The sequence below is a fragment of the Garra rufa genome, chromosome 6, assembly GCF_049309525.1.
Source record: "Garra rufa chromosome 6, GarRuf1.0, whole genome shotgun sequence".
NCBI lineage: Eukaryota > Metazoa > Chordata > Actinopteri > Cypriniformes > Cyprinidae > Garra > Garra rufa.
This window is the reverse complement of record NC_133366.1, coordinates 54,319,827-54,340,882: the sequence shown is the minus strand read 5'-3', so window position 1 is coordinate 54,340,882 and position 21,056 is coordinate 54,319,827. Positions and strand designations below refer to the sequence as shown.

Below are 21,056 nucleotides of genomic sequence, written 5' to 3'. Positions count from 1 at the left end.
CCACAATTCTGCAGAGAAATATCCACCGATCATGGAACTGAAACTCATGGAACAATTCGCCCACTGATGAAGCACTCTCCTTACATTATCAAAGTACTTAAATATTGATCTGTACATGCATATCTACATTATCCACAATTATGCAGAGAAATATCTATGAATCATGGAACTGAAACTCATGGAAAAATTCGTCCAAAAGAGCTCCGCCCACTAACGAAGCACTTAAATATTGGTCTATACATGCATATTTTACATTAAACATAAAATATGTTGTTTCTATATACACAGTCAACATCATTAATTTCACAGTTTTATATTTCTCCATTGTTTTTACTTTGCAGGATTGTACTTCTTTACCCTATTAAAGCTGTTTATTATTTGATTTTTTAACAATTCTTGGTTTATAATCAAATATTGTTGTGTTGCAGCTGGTTGGTTTGTTCCATGGCTTATAAACAAAGACATTTTAAAATCCCTGTGGGGAGAAAAACTAATGAGAAAAAATGCACCAACAAAATTACTGTGGCAGTGACTTAATTCATTGCTTTGGATATCTTTCTAAGAAAAGTTTAAATTCTTAAAGCAACACACATCTTACTGGAAGCTCTCAAATATTAGCACCAGCTCTTTCTGTGCTAGTTTGAGATGTGTAGTAGCGTTCCAGTCCATGAGTTATAGCCTCGACTGACCCTGCTGAAAGACCCTCGTGTGTAATTGTTTCAGACGGGACAGAGTGAACGCGGGAGGCTCTTTCTGTAGGCCACGGGGCTTTCCTGGAAAAACTGTTGAAGTGAAGCAGATATAAGACTAATTGGCCTTCGCCCCCTCCAGCCGCGTCTCTACCTCCCGCTTCAGCCCGGCTGCCTGCGGAGGCTTTCAGGAGTCTGGACGAATAACTCAAGCATGGGAAACTGTCTGGATGAAACATTCGTTTTGTGTTCATGTGCATTTGGCATGTCTGAGAGCAAAAGCAAATACAGTTATTACAGGAGTTCTGTAGAGCTTAAGTGCACGAAGATTACACGAATGACAAGGAAATTAAATCATAGATTAGGATGTGCACTGAGGCAGACCTGAGGGTGAACTCTTTTCATTTGAGACAACAACCAGAACACTATTTAAGTAAAAAACTCTAATAGTAAATTTTCTGATTTAAAAAAGCTGCACAATTTTGTCATGACCAGTATTAGGGAAGTTACTTTTAAAAGTAATGCATTACAATATTGCGTTACTCCCTAAAAAGTAAGTAATTATTTTACTTAGTTACTTTTTATGCAAAGTAATGCATTATGTTACTTTTGCGATACTTTGTAAATCTGGGAAGCGCTTGCTTGTTTGTTTTTAATATGAAAAGTTCTATTTTTAGCTAATGTAAAAGCACTTTCACACCAAAAAGTGAAATCAATAAGCCTCAGGATGAAGGAAAAGTTAACTTACATCTGTACAGTCAAATGAGAGTAAAGTTCAACACTCTTTAGCAAAAAAAAAAAAGTTAGTTTATCTAAAGTGGTTGAACTGGATCATCAAAGGTGAGCAGCAAAAACGTCGATTAATAAAACAGGATTACATACATAGGATATTTGTGTTATTTAACATATTTAATTGTTGGAGGTTTGCATCATATTCTGAGTTTGCATTTCACTGCTTTAATTCGTTTTGTCTGTTTTTTGCGAGTGAGATGAATTTATGCATGTTCACATTTAATCTAGAACTACACTGCGCACACAACGCTTTTGTACTTCTGATTTCTCTCAACTTGCGGACAGGAGACTTGTCAGTCAATAAATGGGAAAACAAAGTAACTGGTGTACTTATTTGAAAAAGTAACTCAGATATTTTCTTGCAAATTAAAAAGTAGTGCTAGTTACTTGAAAAAAGTAATCTGATTACATTAACACTGGTCAATGAATTGTGCGGTTCTAGTACAAAACACCCTATAGTAACTGCATTGCAACGCTAAAACCTTACCATTGTTGTGGTTGATTTTGTACAGCCAAGTAACACTCAAAAATCATCAAAATCATTGCACTTTGTTGCATTGCACGTCTGAGGCAGATATTGCATGTCAACACTTTGCATGTCAGAGTGCATTTGTTGCGTGTTATATTTGTGTGTCCCACTAGCACACACTTCCCACCCAGTGACGGCACACATGTGGCTCTCATGGGTGTGTATGTGTGACATCTAGCACAGAAAGTCCCATTATCTCACACATTATGGTTTGTTTGTTTGTGTTTGAGTCAGCAGGAGGTTATGACGCTCTGATGTGTCCGTATATTGAAGCAGTAGATGCTGCGTTTTACTAGTTTACTCTCAGGTAAAGGAAAGCAAAGAACACTCTAATGGCGTTGAATCATGTGGTGTCATGGAGAATATTTGTGACCCTGTGTTCCATGAAGATATTTAGTAAATTTCCCACCGTAAAATTATAAAAACTTAATTTTTGCTTAGTAATATGCATTGCTAAGAACTTAATTTGAACAACTTTAAAGGCAATTTTTTCAGCATTTAGATTGTTTTGCACTCTCAGATTCCTGATTTTTAAATAGGTGTATCTCGGCCAAATATTGTCCTATCAATACATTAATGCAATTTTTTTGTGGTCCAGGGTCACATTTGTGTTTTGCATCATCAATTGCATTGTCCTAGAAAGGGTCTGCAAAATATGTATGCCAGTTTTCGCCAGTTTTATTTTTTAAAAAGGTAATTGTGATTTTTTTTTTCACAATTCTGCCTTTTTTTCACAATTCTGCCTTTTTTTCTCACAATTGCGAGTTTACATCCCAGAATTGTGACATAAATTTGCAATTATAACTTTTTTCTTAGATTTGCATGATATAAACTTGCAATTGTGAGTTATAAAGTGAATTGCAGGATAGAAATTTGCAATTGCAAAAAATAACATCAGAGTTGTGAGATATAAACTTGCAAATCTGACTTTTTTCTTAGAATTGAATGATATAAACTTGCAATTTAAGTTGTAAAGTTGCAGGATAGAAATTTGTAATTGTAAGAAATAACATCGGAATTGTGACTTTCTGAGTTTTTTCTTGCAATTCTGACTTTTCTCCTCACAATTGTGAGATATAAATTAGAAGTCAAATTCTGAGGGGGAAAATTACAATTTTTCCACTCAATGAAAATTAAAAATGTAATTGGGACTTATATTTTAATTGTATCTCACAAATGCTACTTTATATCATGTCATTCTGACTATAACTTAAAATGAAGAGTTTATGTTGCAATTGTGAGATGAAAAGTTGCAATTGCATTTTTAATTTTTGTTCAGTGGCATCAACAAGCTAAAATGGCAAGAGCTACATACATAGTAATAATAGGATGAGTTATTATGCACAATGCAACTCAGTGTGTCAAATAAAAATGAGGTCTATATCACTCCAAATGTTTTTATTGGTCCGATCTAAAATGCTTCCATAAAATACATTTTTTTAAAAGCATGCAGAAAGTGTTTGATGATGGGATCAGAATGATAAATGTGGAATCTCCTCATAATTTGATCATGATTTCACTCCCAAAGCAAACAGAAAGTACTTGCCCTGCAGATATTTACCCTCCCTTTACATCTTGTGTTTATGAATCACTCGTATCAGTCCATGGAAACGGCATATTTCACACACAATGGCCTCATTGAGAGCATTCGCTCGTCTCCTCATCATTCCCGCTCTTTTGACTGCCGCTCGAGTTCATGCCTGTTGATTTCCAGAGCAGAGGTCAGACGCTCTGATAGATGAAGACCCTGACTGAGAGACAGACTGAATCTGGCACAGACGGGAGTCACTTGTCCTCACATGCCAGAGAAAAAGAGAAGAAGTCACTGCGCTCCATTTCAGATGAAACACTCGCTTAGCTGCTCATCTGTGCAACAACTGCTATATTTGGACACGTTGCTCATCCTCAGCATCAGAAAGCAATTGACCTTTGACCTCAGACAGGTTCTGATGGCAGTATAGTATCTTAGTGTTGCTTAAAGCATTGCTTTTTCAGGGTATTTTGGAATAATGCTGATTTCATAGAGCAACACACACATTCCCAAGGTGTTGCTAAGATATTCTGGGTGGTTGCTATGGCAACCACCCATGCTAAGTACATCGTTATGTGGTTGCCAGGGTGTTGCTATGCAGTTGCCAAGACACTGTACTTGGTAGGTTGTTCTATCCAGTTGCTAAGGCAGTCTGAGTATTTTTACCACATTGCTATGCAGCTGCTAGAGTATTATGGGGTGTTTCTAAGTTGATATGAGGGTTTAAAACACATAACTTTTTTTTTTACTTTTAACATGTTCCTAAGCTATTTTAAGTACATTGTGTTAAAGTTGCCAGGTTGTTGCTATTTGGTTGCTACGGTGATGTCAGTAGATTTTAACACATTTCTATGCAGTTTCTAGGGTATTATGGGGTTTTCTAGGGCATTACAAAGTTACTAGGCTGTTGGCAGTGGTTGCCAGGGTGTTTCTACACAGTTTCTAAGATGATGTGAATTATTGTTTTTTGTTGTTGTTATGTAGTTGCCAGGATGTTGCTAGGTGGTTGGTAAGATGATGTTTGTAGAGTATAACAAATTTCTGTACATTTGCTAGAGTATTATGGGGTGTTTCCGAATTTGCTAAATTGTTAAGGTGATATGAGGGATGCTTTTTTGTGCAATGCTACAGTATGCGGTTACCAGGGTGTTGCTATGCAGTTGCTAAGACACTGTACATGGTTGCTTATTAGTATTTTTACCACATTGCTATGCAGCTGCTAGAGTATTATGGGGTGTTTCTTGGGAATTTCGACCCAGTTTCTAAGGTATTGTAAGTTGTCTTTTTTAATTGTTTTGCTTTATGGTTGCCAGGGTGTTGCTATACGGTTGCTAAGATGATGTCAGTGGGTTTTAGCACATTTTTATGCAGTTGCTGGACTATTATGGAGTGTTGCCAGGGTGTTGTTAAATTGCTAAAGTAATATGAAGGGTTTTAGCAAGTTCCTACTGAGAACTGTTTTAATGCAGTGCTGTGCATTTACCAGGGTAGTGCTATGGAGTTGCTAAGACACTGTATGTGGTTGCTAGGTGGTTCTATCCAGTTGCTATGCAGTTGTTAAGAGTATTATGGGGTGTTTCTGGGGCATTTCTACCTGGTTTCTAAGGTATTGTAAGTTGTTATTTTTAACTGGTTTGCTATACGGTTGCCAGGGTGTTGCTATACTGTTGCTAAGATGATGTCAGTGGTTTTTAACACATTTCTATGCAGTTAAGTGAAATCATTCAATGCTGCAGAAAGATATACTGTTGCAGTTTTTCTGTAAATGCATTTCTATTGATGTACAAACTATGTTGCCTGTGCATTTCCTTAAAGCAAACCTCAATAATAGTGTTTTGTATTGTTGTTAAGGGACACCGCTTATGCTGTAAAAATAATTCATCTGACACGAATATTGCCTCAACAGTCTATATTTGGCTCGGCACAAAAGAAAACAATATTAAAAGTCAAGATGTGATGATATCTTGGCAATGGGACGTGATTACCTCAAAATTACCTCAACTTGTAAATGTCGGTGCAAAATAGCAAAATATAGCAAATGCTGCTGATCCAAAACAGCCAAAAGCGACAACAAAGAAAGACAGGACTCAGCAGAGAGCCGCTTTTGCGTGTTTAGCTTTGCTTTAATACTAGCGCTGCATCTCAGCTGGCAAGAACCTGTCATTTAATGACTGAACACTTCAAAACAAGTGTCATAATGATGATTACAGCTGGGGAAGAAATCACAGCACACGACAGCATTGAGAAACAGCGAGAGAGAGACGTGTGCATTTGTGATGGAAGGTTTGTTGTACATCAGCATTAAGACTTATTATCTAAGGAGTTGTTTTTTGCACACAGCTGTCTTTAGGAATCAAGTTTAATTCTTAGTTGAGGATGACGTTTATCTGTGTGATGGTGTAGATTTCCAGTCTTTGACAGCTGTATACAGTGTGACTCTCCCTTTGATTTGTTTGACAGATTAGATCACACTTCCACTTCACTAGTGACACAACCAGCAGATTTAAATTGACAGCTAAAGATGAAATTCGCCCACGCCCTTAGAGTTCTGTCATATCAATACAGTTACAGATTATGAGACTCAGATTTACTCTGCAATGCTCTGATCACTGATCTGTCTTAAAATGAAGGAAAAAACAACAGCCAGGGGAAAAAGAAGATTAACAAACAAACAAATAAGCAAAAATAATAATTCTCAAAACGTTCTGGCAAGGTTCTCTCAAAGTTCTGAACAAACGTTCTTCCAGTAATGTTAAAATATTCTGGCCGTTATTTAACATTATTAACACTCCAAAAAAAGTCTTACTTAGATTTTTTGTCTTGTTTCCAGCCAAAATATCTAAAAATTCTTAAATCAAGAAGGATTCTAGATGAGTAAAACTTATTGTCTTGTTTTTAGAAAAAACAAGTCAAAATTAAGAGCGTTTTTGCTTGAAACAAGTAAAATAATCTGCCAATGGAGTAAGAAAAATAATCTTGTTTTCTGTTTGAAATAAGATTTTTTTTTTTTTTTTGTTTACCCCATTGGCTGATTATTTTGCTTGTTCTAAGCAAAATTCGTTTAATTTTGACCTGTTTTTTCTGAAAAGAAGAAAATAATTTACTCGTACTAATACTTCTTGATTTAAGAATTTTAAGATACTTTGGCTGGAAACAAGATAAAAAATCTAAGTAAGAAAGCATTTTTGCAGTGTATATAACATTCATGGAATTTTTTTTCTCTCTCTCTCTCTCTCTCTCTCTGAAATGTTTTAGTTGGACTTTTGTCTAAAGCTTTTTTACTTACTTTTTGTTTCAGAACATTCAAAAGTTACATTCCCACAATGTTTGCAAAATGATACAATGAAACATTCACAAAAAAAAAAACATTAAAATAAAAAAAAAACTGGACGTCTTGAACATACATTTTTGTAACGTCATGAAAATGTTATCAAAACGTTCTTATAGAACATAGTTCTGTTAGCTGGGACAACAAGAAGTGTTTTCCTCACATTTGTGTGGAAACTAGTTGAGGAATTCCATCAAATGGTTCATAATGGAAGAATTTGCATTCATGTAAAAACTTAAAAAGTCACCATGAAATCAAAAATAACATTTGCAATTTTTACACAATGTTGAAGTAGTTATTATAAATGATTTATACATTCACATCATTATTTTTTATCAAATTCATTTGCACTTGACTATATCATCTCCTCCTCTTTACTACTAGTTATAGCATTAAATAAACATGAATAAACATTCGAGTTATGTTGTCTCAACCACTGAAAGATGACAAAACACCACTCCACTGACGTTAATCTCCTGTTTGAGTTGTCTGTAAAAAAAAATGTTGGATTTGGCATTATGATTGGTCAGATCGCCTGTCAATCAAACCTCCAGCGAATGGAAAAATCTTGCTGTACATTCCAGAAGCAATTTCACTCAGATATACGTACCAATAGGGAGTAAAAGACTATCGCAACTTTCCTTTCATACTGACTCTAAAGATTGCTTAAAGATTTATAAGATTTATAAATTCAATGCAATTTTCTGTAAAGCTTAGCAATGATAAGCGGCGTTACATTTGCCACTAAATTAGAAACATCAGGATCAGGGATGACATGAAATATTGTTAAATACTTCTGTATTACAACGAAAAGTAACAGAGCTGACCTAGTATATGATCTTAAAATCATTCATATGCTGTTATTGGCACAAATTACCCTCAAATGAGATTTAATCGCTTTTATCTGAGTCATGAATAAGCATTGCCTACAGCGCACAGTTAGATTTTTATTGCAATTCTAGCTATTCATTTTAGCAGTGTTTAGTGAAGAAATGATGCACTTTATCTTGAAGTATTAAGCTTTAAAATATCATTTGGCACATATTTTTATGACTGAAGCGCTTGAAGGCAGTTGTAGGGCTCGGCATAATGTCTTTTGACACTTCTTTAATCTCATTATACTGTAAATGCGTTTGTAATTGCGTGCGGCGATGCCAGAGAAAACATGAATCAGATGGTTGAACGGTTTCATGTATGGTGTTAAAATCTCCCCAAACGCCTCATAAAGTGTTTGTAGTGTTTGTGTGTTTGTGCACTGGACCCCACCGCCGGCAGTGATGCATCATCTGGCGAGGTGTGAGCGTTCTGTGCGGCTGATGTAATGGCTGTTGGGATACGCTGAACCTTACTGAAGTCATGATACAGTTTGAATGGAGAACAAACCATCTGGTCATTCCGGGGCAGCACAGGCCCACGGGTCACATTAACCGACGCTCATAAACACTCATAAGTGTGCAGATGTACAGGCTCTGCTGATGAAGTCAAGTTCACCTTAAAGTTCATTGCGTATTTTGGATTTCAGGATTGTGTGTGGAACATCTGCAGCAGCCACAAAAATACACAAATCAACGAAACGCTGGAGAATTTCATTCATGGCCTTTAGTTTAATGCAGATCTCAGATGGGTTTGCGTCAGGACTCAGATTGCATAACAAATGGAGTACCAAAATTGTTGTTTTGTTAGGATTGTGAAGGGCAAGGAACTATGGAAGCTTGTTTCCACCACAGGATTAAAAAAAATAAAAATAAAACAGTAATTACAGAAAACAGAAAATAAAATTCTATGAATTCTAAGTTTATCTTTCACCATTCTTTTTTTGATTTGTTTTTTTATTTGTTTTTGAAAAAAAATATGGATGTATATATACCATTTATTCATATATATATGGTATATATAAGGTATATAAGGTAACTGCAAAAATTTTTATCTCACAATTCTTACTTTTTTCCACCACAGGATAAAAAAATAAAATAAAATAAAAATAAAAATATTTTTATTTTCTGAGAAAAAAAATTCTATGAATTCTAAGTTTATCTTTCACAATTCTTTTTTCATTTGTTTTTTCATTTGTTTTTGTATCCAGAATTGAAAAAATGTTGATGATCAAAAAGGTAATTGCAACTTTTTAATCTCACAATTCTTACTTTTTTCTCACAAAGAATTCCCATCATTTCCTCACAATTTCAAGCATAAAAAATAATTTCAAATGTAGTTTTAGTTTTCAGTTTTCATCTTGCAATTCAGTTTGTTTGTTTGCATTTCTGCCATGAAATAGAAAAGTATAAAAAGTAATTGTCACTTTTTAATTTTTCTTTCTTCTCAGAATTCTGTCTTTGAATTGTGAGTTTGTATCTTGCAGTTCTGACTTTATATCTTGCGATTAGGAATTGTTTCTTCATTGTGAGAAAACAAAACAAGAGTTGTAAGTTATAAAATCAGAATTGGAAGATAAAAGTCAGAATTGTGAGATTAAAAAAAATCTTCCATTGGAAACTATTTAAAAAGCAGAAAATAAAAAGAGCTAAAATATAAAAATCTTTTGTTGTTGATGTAATTTGGTAGAAGTTTCAAATTATATACTATGGTGAAATATTATTACAGTTTAAATTAATGGTGTTCTGTATTAATATAATTTAAAATATAATTTATTCCTGCGATGCAAAGCTGAATTATGAGCCATTACTTCAGTTTTCAGCATCACATGATTCTTCAAAAAGTCTTTGGAACCTGTGAATCTTTTTCAGGATTCTTGATGAATAAAAGGTTAAAAAGAACAGCATTTATTCAAAATATAAATCTTTTCTAACAATATAAGTCTTTGCTATCACTTTTTATCAATTTAACACATCCTTGGTGAATACAAGTATTAATTCCTTTAAAAAAAAATCAAAATTTACTGACTGCAAACTTTTCAATAGTAGTTTATATTGTTACAAAAGATTTCTATTTGAAATAAACGCAGCTTTTTTAACATTTTATTTGTTAAAGAATCCAACAAAGGTTCCAACAAAACATTAAGCATTGACACTAAAGTCTGGAGTAATGATGCTAAAAATTCAGCTTTGTATCACAGAAATAAATTACATTTTAAAATATATTCACATAGTAAACAGTTATTATAAATTGAAATAACATTTCACAATATTACAGTTTTTTCTGTATTTTTGATCATAAAAATCAGCAGTGTATATTTGTACTGAAATTGTAATTATAATTTTTATATTTTCAGATATTTTCATATTTATATTTCAAATGTGAGCAATTTTGTGCTTTTTTTAATTGCAGTTTAAAAAATAAAGCTGCTTCACGGTGCCATAGAAGAACCTTTTTTGTCTAAATGGTTCCTTTAACATCTGACGAACCTGTTTCACAAAAGGTTCTTTGTGGCGAAATCATTTTCTTCAGATTATAAAAAGGTAAGAAAGAGATGGCTCTTTAAAGAACCTTTGACTGAATGGTTCTTTGTAGAACCAAAAATGGTTCTTCTATTATCTATTTTTAAGAGTGTAGTTTTAGTTTTTATATGCATAAATGTTTCTACAGGTTAAATTTGAATTTATTTCCATTTATTTATTTTAGTGTTTTAACTACATAGAAATGAAAAAAGTTGCTTTTGGCACTAGCTGAAAATTCAGGTAATGTTTATTTTATTTCACGTTTTTTTTTTTATGGTTTTGGTTTTAGTTTTAGTTAAGCATAATAACCCTGCCATGAACCAAACCTGATTCAGCATGAATTGAACCAACAGCTTCGCTGGAAGAACAACATCCGAGAGTCACATGATCATTTACTTGCATTTGATTAGTTACAGAGAACAGCGCAGGAATGTTTCTCAGCAAATGCTCTCAGACGTGAACTCCAGCGTATGTCCAGTGAACTTTTTCCAGTTAACGGCCCTTATGTAATATATGGGTGGAGGGCAAAAATGAATTCCAAATGTAGCTCTTTGTCATTGCGTTCCTGGTGCATTGAGAGCATATCCAGGAAAACACAAGCCCAAAAACCACCGTAAAGTAAAGAGAGAACTGCTGATGACCTCTGAAACACGGATACATGCTGAATTTATTGTAGTAAGCTCTCATGGAGCCACCGTAGTTATGCGGTCTAAGACTGTGAATGTAAAATGTAATATTTATTACTTGCCAAAAAGAAATAAAAGCCTTTCATTCTGTGATTTATGAGCCTTGATGTCACTTCATTCACATGTGGTAAACTTTGCTTTTAGAAGCGGAAAGTTAAAGTAGGATTGAGGAGACACATAAATGTCTGATGTTTATGAAGATAATTATAGAAAATCTCACCATCTCTGCCATTGGAACGCCACAAAGTCAATGACTGGAAATTGAAATGGCTAATGAGTTCAAAACGTCATGCATCACTACTGTCAGTGTTTGCATTTGTCAGTTTTGCATTTCATAGCACGGGTTTTACTGTATGTTTTCTCAATGTTTAAAGTAATTTACTGTCATCGTTTAGTAAAAACTACACAAAATTACACAAACTAATTTGAGAGTTTTTCACATAATGCGTTCATAAATCTCTTAAATGCTAGAGAGTACACCAGATTTCTGGCTAAAATATATTTTAAATATTTTTTATATTAAATATTAAACATTAAAGCTCAATCAAATATTTTTCTGAAAGTAAAAATATATTTAGTTCGAACCTTCATACCAAACTGCATTTTAGGGGCAAGAAAATACATTTCCAGACTTACAGTAGCCTACATTTAAGTTAAATGGAAATATAACATTGTTTATTAAATTATATTTAATATATTGTATATTATTTATATTTTCTATTAAATAGAAAAAAATATAGGGCTTTATATTTTAGAATTATAGATAGATTTATATATTTTTAAATCTTAAAAATACAAAAATTACCCAAAAATATATTTTTACAAACAAATATTTTACATTAAAAATAAATAAAAGCTTTTTCTTAAAAAAAAAACATATTCTAACAAATATATTTTGGTCTTTACTGTTATTATTAGCATTATTATATTGTTTTGGCTTTATATTTTAGAATTATAGATAGATTTATATTTTTTAAATCTTAAAAATATTCAGAAATGACCCAAAAATATATATTAAAAAAATATATTTTATATTAAATATAAATAAATAAAACTTTTCCTTTAAAAAATATATTTTAACAAATATATTTTGGCCTTTTTTTGATAATGTTATTTATTAAAAAATTTTTATTGTTTGGTTTTATTTTGTTTTGGCTCTATATTTTAGAATTATAGATAGATTTATAGATAATATATATTTACAAAAAAATATTTTACATTAGAAATAAATAAATAAAAACTTTTTCTTAAAAAAAACATATTTTGACAAATATATTTTGGTCTTTTTATTTTATTTTTACAATTTTACAAAAAATATTTTACATTAAAAATGAATAAATAATAACTTATTCTTTTTTCTTTTTTTTCTTTTTTTTTTACATATCTTAACAAATATATTTTGGTCTTTTTATTTATTTATTTATTTTTAATTTATTGTTTGTTTGTTTGTTGTCCTGTTATTCATGTCATGAATACAAATGTTACTGGTTAGTGCTTTTTTCTGTATATCTCTTATCTTCAGCACGAGGCTTTTATAAAAACAGGATCGGAAGGTAAAAGCGGAGCACAGTTCAATGTTGAGAAACACCAGCAAACACATCGAACACAGTTTATGACATGAATAAATCAAATCTCAGGGTGTGTTCCATGAGGGTTTGATAGCTGATACTAATTTATGATATGCTGGAAATTTTAAGCAGATTTTACTCTGTAGAAACAACATACCACTGTAAAAAATAATACAATATAAACATGTTATAAATTATATTACATTTTAAAATACTCACAATTAGATAAGTTGCTTTTTTATTAATTGCATATTATTCACACAGTAAATTATTCATAAAAAATGTGTAAATCTAATAGATTATGTTATTAACTATAATTTTCATAATGTAATCAGTAACAGACTACAATTTGTAAGTAATCTAAAAAGCACTGATTATAAAACAGCAATATACTGTAAAATACTGCGTCACCATTTTTTAATCTTCGTTTTGCCTTTATGATTTGACTGGCATGAATTGCCAGGGAATGCAATGTAAGTTGAATTGAATGCACGCTTCAGTCGAAAGCATTAGTGTAAATGTAAAAGTGCCGTTGCTCAGTTTGTCCGTCTTAAACGCTTCCTTCAGCAGAACAGAACATGCAGAAGAAAACAGCGGAAAACAGGCGACTCAGCGTTTCTGTCTCTCTGAAGTACAGCATGTTGTAGTATGAAGGGGAACTTTGAATCTCAGCTGGATTTATGTTTCCTGTGTGGATGCTTGTGTTTCAGTACGTCTGCAGATACAACACAGACCTGAAGAATCCAGCTAACAAAAACATGTTCTAAGAATGTTTTCCGAATGAATCTTCAAAATATTCAGCTTTTGAAATGTTTTAGGAACCTTTGTTCTTGGTTATACAAACATTACGGAAACTATCCATTGTAGCATTTTGCAAACATTATGAGACTGTTACTTTCAAGTGTTCTCTGAGTGATCTGAAACAAGTAACACCTAAAGAGGTTCTAAACAATAACATTCCATGAACAATGTATCAAACAGAGTGACAAATTGCAGACGTTTCTCTTTTGCTGTAATGGTTTTCTTGGGTTTTTCTTCAAGTGAAGCTCCATGGAGAGCAACTGAAGGCCTACTAAAGAACCCAGCTAACAAAAACATGTTTTAAGAACATTTTCCTAATGTTCCCATTAACGTTATTTCGAATGCTCTCTGAATGTTCAAAATATTTAGCTATTTAAATACATGTAAAATACATTAAAAGAGCATTTGTTCTTGGTTATACAAACATCAAGGAAACATTCCATTGTATCATTTTCAAACCTTATGAGAATGTTACTTTCAATTGTTTTCTGAATGATCTGAAACAAGTAACACTTAAAGAGGTTCTAAAACAACAACATTCCATGAACAATGTATCAATAAAGTTTTTCTAGAACGTTACTTTTGATGAAACGCTTAGATACATTTAAAGAAACATCAGGAAAATGTTTCAGAAAAAAATGTTTCATGGACATTATGCTAACGTTTTGAGAATGTTATTAAAGACCTGTTCTGATATAAACAAAACTGGAATAAAATTGTTATAAAATGTTTTTAAAAACACAACAAAGTTACTAAAAATGTACTCATTCAAATATTAATAAAACTGATAATAGAATCTCAGTGATACTATAACTATGATTTATTAGCGAATGCTGTTCTAATGTCTCCAAAAGCTTTCATCTTTTTATCTACATATAATAACTTTATCAAATCAGAGAAACTGAGTCCTGAATTGCCTCAGAAGTATCACATCATGGTCTGCGGATGCTGTTTCATGTTGCCTACTGACTTGTTTTTTCTCCTCTTTTGAGGGAAACAGTTGCATGATGATATTTTTCCAGCAGTGGCCACAAAAATGAGGGGTTTTCCAAATCATTCACAGACTGTAGATTTGTAATAGAAATACAGTTAGCAACACACAGGAAACCAAAGCTAGAAGTATCCAGGTTAGCCAATAATGCGGTGTATTAGTGTTACTAATGTGTAGTTCAGTCAAACAGAGTGACAAATTGCAGACGTTTCTCTTTTGCTGTAATGGATTTCTTGGGTTTTTCTTCAAGTGAAGCTCCATGAAGAGCAACTGATGGCCTACTAAAGAAACCAGCTAACAAAAACATGTTCTAAGAACATATTCGTATTGTTCCCATTCATATTATCTTCTCTGAATGTTCAAAATATTCAGGTTTTAAATATTTTAAGAACATTTGTTCTTGGTTATACAAACGTTAAGGAAACATTCCATTGTATCATTTTGCAAACATGAGAATGTTACTTTTGAATGTTCTCTGAATGATCTGAAACAAGTAACATTTCAAAAAGCTTCTAAAACAACAAACATTCCATTAACAATGTATCAATAACATTTGTGGAATGTTACTTTTGATGTTCTCTGAACGTTCTTAAACAAATAGATACATTTAAAGAAACATGTTTCAGAACATGTACAAATGATGTTTTTGTTCTAACATTTTGAGAATGTTATTAGATCAGACAACTTTGAGCAATCGTTCTATTAGTGTTAAGGATGAACATTCTGAGAATGTTTCTTGTTAGCTGGAACATCAAGTTCTGCTCCATTCAGTGTAACAGACATCTATCGCATAAGGAGTCATGTTGTATCATGTTAATGGTCTATCTCGTGATATTGTGTAATTATATTCACTTTCCACCAGCTGACACAATTCTTCCAACGTACACGCCCGGCTATAAATACAACTGATGTTATACAAACTTTCACATTGAATTTGTCCCCTGACTGTGTCTTTATTCTGTAATGGATCTCATATGTAGAGTTCTATCTGAGGTTTAGGTTTATGTTGTGCGTCGGTTTGCCATAGAATGATGTAATCTTGAGTCCAGCACATGTGTTTCATCTGCGGCCGCGTTTCCAGAGCCAGAGGTGCCACGGCTGCTTGTGACGACGATGGCTTTGGTTTCTCTCCAGACTGCTGATACAGCTTCTTGGCTTTGGCACACTAATGTATTCAGCATACAGCCAACCGGGCCTTTTTCCTCTTCCTCTTTCTGTGACTCATATTTTGATTTATTGTTATTTTTCCCCCTGAGGTTCACTTGTAACGTTATTTAGGTTTTTGTGCCTCATAACAGACATCATTTAGTTTTTAACAACTATTTTTCACTCGCTCTGTCTCTCTCTGGCCCTTAAGTTGTGACTGTACAAAGCTCATGAATATTTAATGAGGACAGCAGTGTTTAAATTTGTTCTTGTTCTTGAGTTTTTTTCTGCAACATTAATAGAATGTTCAACGCTATAGTCATTGGACAATCTGAGTTGGTTTTGCCCATTGTCACACCCCTTTGGACTGTTCGTGTTGGTTTCTCCCTCTTATGCCCATATTTGGTGGTTCCTGTCTTTAGTTATCACCCACACCTGTCAATGTCTGATTAACCTGTCTATAGTAGTTGATTTCTGTTCAGTGTTTCTCAAGGATGCTTTGTGTGTGTTTTTCCCTGCCTGTGGATTTACCTGTCGTGGATATCATTAAAAGGATTTATAATTGTATTTTGTTGTCATGCGCCTCCTTCTCTACGAACACAGTGTGACAGTTATCCAGTCATTAAAAATGTTCTCAAAATGCACAGCAACCTTTTTTGCTTCTTTCATAATGCTCACAGAAAGTAATGTTCTCATAATGTTTGGAAAATAAAACAAAACATTCCCTGAACATTTGGATAATGACCAAGAAAAAGCATTTCTAAAACATTTTGAACCTTCAGAGTACATTTTTAATAATGTTAGCACAAAAACATTATTTTTTACATAATCTTTTAAGGGTTTAGTTTATCCAACATTTTAAAAAATGTTACTTGTTTCAGAACGTTCAGAGAACATTTAAATGTAACATTCACATAATGTTTCAAAAATGATACAATGAAATTTTCCCATAACATTTGCATAACCAAAAAAAAAAAACATTTTAAAAAACATTTTTTGATAAATCAATGTTTTGAACCTTCAGAAACAACATTTTCATAACTTAATGGGAACGTTAGCAAAATTTTAAAATCTTTTAAAATGACTAATCTGACATTAGACATAAACTGGGATTAAAATGATATTTTTTTAGTGTGGAAAACCTAAAAAGATCTTCCCTCTCTTAGGATCTGTAGATTTCCAGGACTGTCCGTTTTCAGTTTATCATAAGCAGTATCATTATGTCATTACTGTTCGGCAGCACAATAGTCGTTCTTTTATATGGCAATAAAGGGCTTTTCTTGACATGAATGAATGAACCGTGGGATTTAAAACGACTCTTTGTGTTGGCTGAAACAGAAAGCACTGCTCATCCTTCAGAAGTCAAATATTTTGCTCTATTATCAATATATATTTGGAGTTTCTCAGTCATTTTGAGCATTGTTTCAACCCATAAAAAGCATAACCAATTTTAAACTGCGTAAAATGCTTCTTCAGGCTGTTACCACTGTAATAAGAAGAACATCACTCAAGGCCATGTGAACTCTGCAAAAGCAAAACACTCAAAACATATATAAATATACATGGGTGTGTGTATATACAGTATGATAAAATCAGAACAGAAACGTTCTGAAACTGACTGCAGAATCAGAAAACCCTTTACAGGTCTGCTTTATATACACACGTAAAACATTTAGGATCTAAAAATGTAAACATAAAAAAAAATTTGAAATGTTTCTAAAATGTTGATATGTTGATTTATTTTCACTCCCAAAAAATGTTATTTGCACATTTATTTTTATATTCTAAGAACTGGAACAATGGCAGTCTTCAGCTAGATGCAGTGAGGTATAAATCACAGTAGTCGTCTATAAAATGCACTTCTCGCCGTTAAGCACCGCTCACTGTTACACCTCCATACAGTCAGTTCGTCCGGCCTGATTAGCAGTTTTTTGTGGTCTGGCTGTGATTAGCGTTTCCTCATTAAAGCGTCTGACCTGCTGAGTGCACGCTACTGCCTGTTAGGGCCTGGCAGGGGTGCATCATGGGAATGTGACAAGTTTGTTGGTTACATCTGTAAAAATCCAATAGACTGGCAAAAGGTGACCTGCATGTTTATCGTTTATATGGTTTATGGGAAATTTTACTGGAATGAAAGTTAGTAAATTTGACTGCAATTGACTTTGACTTTATAATTTGTTTATCTGTGTATGTTATATATTGTAAAAGTTGTTTATTCTGAAAGAAGTCTCTTCTGCTCACCAAGGCTGCATTTATTTGATCAAGAATACAGTAAAACAGTAATATTGTGAAATATTAGAACAATTTAGATGTTTTCTATGTGAATATATTGTAAAGTGTCATTTATTCCTGTGATCAAAGATGATTTTTAATCATTCCATGTTAAACTAAATTAAAATGCAATTCACATAATGTTTATGGGTCAAAGACGTTAAGATGTCCACGTCAAAAGAAATGTACAAAATGTCCATAGTGTCAGGTTTTCCTAGAGTTTCTCACACCTTGGACTTCACATGTTGGTTTTTCCCATTGTCTCCCCCTGTTGTTCTGTTTGTTTTGGTTTCACCCGTTGCCCATATTTGGACTTCCTCCCATTAGTGTAATCTGCCACACCTGTCCTTGTTAATTAGTCTCAACCTTTAAATAGTAGTTTGTTCTTGATCTTAAATATGTCATGGTTGTGTGTTTCCTGGTTTCCCTGTTTTAATTTATTAAATACTTTGTTTGTTTTTTACTCCTGGCTCCACTGTGTTTCCCTCTGGCTCCTCACCCCCAGCAACCAATGACACATAGAAACCACATTAGATGTAAGTAAAGTGTCTACTTTTAAGGTTTCAAATAAGTTTTTGGACAATAAAATGTCAAAATTTGGTTAAAATAATGTTACATTATTATTTAGTGTAACACAATATTTATGTAAAAATTCAAACAACATGCTTATTCAGACTTGTACATATTAAAATATATAAAAGAATAAGATAGCATATTAAATCTTATTGTGTTTTAAATGAGTAAAAAAATCTTACTGACAAATGGGCAAAACCTAGGATAGTGGCAAATTGTAAAAAATGTAGAATTACAATTAATTAGTATTTGGGGTGGAAGTAATTTGTCTTTTAATATGTCATAAATCGATTTTTGTTGTATATGCCTGACATTTTAGTGGGTGTCTTCTGTAAATTAGGAAAAAACATGATATTTATTTTTTGGCTCAGAAAAACAAAAATGCAATTAAATAAAACAGAAAACTTTTTAATATTGTTTTGGAAAAACAACAACAGTTTAAAGCAATTGTTTTTTATGCTTAAACCCTTTTTAGTTTTTGACCCTTATTTAACATAAAATAACAAATGTTTTTATGGTTTTAATTTTAGTTTCTGTTTTTGTTCCAGTTAAGAAAATAAACAAAAATCTGTTAACATTAACATTAATAAATGATGTGAATCATCAGATCACAATTTCAACTTGATCAAAAAGAGTTATGTTAATCCTGTACACATTCACTTTTATTCCCAACACATTTTGGGCTTTAAAACGGCATTTTTATTGGATAGTAGCGGTGGATGATTTGGGCTGATGAACCAAGTGCAGCTGGTGATGAAAGGATGGACGTTCGCTGAATTGATGTGATATTTGGTGGAGTTTCTTTCTTATAAATATTAGGTTGAGTTTGTCAGACCGCCATTAGAAGCAGCTGTGCAGAAACACAGAGCTATTGTGTCAGATGTGTTGCGATGCCATTACATAACCTGTCTGTTAAAACAATCACTTTGGCAGTTAATATTGTCACAGCTGGTTTAAATAGGCCATAATTCATAACTCCCAGCATTCTGTGCCGATGCTGAACGCTGAGCAGTGATGTCACTCTGCATGAATGTGTTCAGACATCATTCGTCGCTGCATGCGTGTGTTCAGGTGAGGGTGGGACAGTTTCAGTGAGGGGTCGAGTGTCTCTCTCTCTCTCTGGGGTACAATATCACAGTGTGATGAAAGGAAAGAGAAAAGCAGTCACTCCTACTAAGTCAACATCCCGTCTAATTAGTCTGTGCAACTCTGGCCTGCTTGGCCTCCGCTAATCAGCCCTGAAATCATTTGAATGACAATTCAACCTTCATTTTTCTTCTATAACTCACTGTTTCAATAAGGTCTTATTTCTTTGGTGTTGTAAGGTATTTGGGGAGTAGTTTTTGTAAGTGTTTTCAGGAACTGCTGAACGATTACTGAACAAGTCGTTTTTTGTACTGTGTTTTTAAACAACCGATTCAAGGGATTATTTTGGAAGATAACTAGATAAAGTTTGTCAAGACAATCTTTAAGTTGGCTTGAGAAAGCTGGACCAGAAAGTTTACAAAGTTTAAAAAGTTTTAAGTTTGACGGTTTTCAGGCTGAAATAGTTCAAAGTTTAAAGTAGTTTTAAAAGATTAAAGTTTGATAGATCGATATATAGATAGGTAGCAAGTTGCTAGCATGTTTACAGCATGATTAACATGTTGCTATCATGTTATTAGCAGGTTTCTAGCATGTTACTAGCATGTTGCTACCATGATTTGTAAGTTACTAGCATGTTGTTAGCGTGATTAGTAAGTTACTAGAATGTTGTAAGCATGATTAGGAAGTTACTAGCATTTTGTTATCATGATTAGCATGTTATTAGCATGTTGCTAACATGTTTTAGCATCATTTGCAAGTTACTAGCATGCTGCTAGCATGATTAGCATGTTACTAGCCTGTTGCTAGCATGATTTTATCATGATCAGCATGTTGCTAGCATGTTTCTAGCATGATTTGATCACAATTAGCATGTTACTAGCATGTTGTTAACATGATTAGCCAACTACTAGAATGTTGTTAGCATGATTAGCAAGTTACTAGCATTTTGTTAGCATGCTGCATATTACTAAAATATTGTTAGCATAATTTGCAAGTTACTAGCATATTGTTAGCATAATTTGCAAGTTACTAGCATATTGTAAGCATAACTTGCAAGCTACTAGCATATTGTTAGCATTATTTGCTAGTTACTAGCATGTTGTAGCATGATCCTAACATGATTAGCATGTTACTAGCATGTTGGTAGCATTATTTCTAACATGATTAGCATGTTGTTAGCATGATTAGTCAGTTACTAGCATGTTGCTAGCATGATTAGCATGTTACTAACATGTAGGTAGCATGATTCTAACATATCTAGGAAGTTACTAGCATGTCATTAGCAAGTTTCTAACATGATTAGCAATTTACTAGCATTTCATTAGCAAGTTGTTAGCATGTTTCTAGCATGATTGGCTAGTTATTAGCATGTTATTAGCATGTTTTTAACATGATTAGCAACTTACTAGCATGTCATTAGCATGTTTCTAACATGGTTAGAAAGTTGCTAGCATGTTTCTAACATAATTAACATGTTACTTGCATTAAAGCATGTCATTACCAAGTTTCTAGCATGTTTCTAGCATGATTAGCAAGTTATTAGAATGTTTTTGCCTGTTTCTAACATGATTAGCAAGTTACTAGCATGTCATTAGCAAGTTGCTAGCATGTTTCTAGCATGATTAGCAAGTGATTAGCATGTTATTAACATGTTTCTAGCATGATTAGCA

General features: G+C 33.1%; 1 protein-coding gene across 1 annotated transcript in view; it reads left to right on the top strand.

Annotated features, from left to right (window-relative positions):
- Window positions 1–21,056, top strand: part of LOC141336983 (sodium- and chloride-dependent GABA transporter 2-like) — a 54,716-nt gene that overhangs the window by 8,368 nt on the left and 25,292 nt on the right. The window lies entirely within an intron of this gene.